We start from the raw sequence: 371 nt of genomic DNA, 5'->3' as shown, positions 1-371 counted from the left end.
CAAAAGAAGAGATTAGTATTCGAATTGGTAGTTCTACTGGTAAGACCACGTGATTGTCAACTTCTAAAAGTCTTCTTTGAAAAGATAAACAAGATTGACAGACCGCTAGCCCAGTTAATCAAATGAAAGAAAGAGCACCTCCAAATCAACAAAATCAGAGATGAAAGGGGAAACATCACAACAGACACCAGAAAGATACAGAATATTATAAGGGATTACTTTAAAAACCTATATGCTACTAAATTTGAAAATAAAAGAAATGGACGGATATCTAAAGGCATGGGGACCACCAAAACTAAACCAAGAAGAGAGTAACAGCTTAAAGAGACCTATAACACAAAAAGAAATTGAAACAGTAATGCAAAACCTCC

This window comes from Nannospalax galili, unplaced genomic scaffold, assembly GCF_000622305.1.
Source record: "Nannospalax galili isolate Female #2095 unplaced genomic scaffold, S.galili_v1.0 scaffold72, whole genome shotgun sequence".
NCBI classification, from domain to species: Eukaryota; Metazoa; Chordata; class Mammalia; order Rodentia; family Spalacidae; genus Nannospalax; species Nannospalax galili.
The sequence above is the reverse complement of the archived record's forward strand: the minus strand, read 5'-3'. Positions refer to the sequence as shown.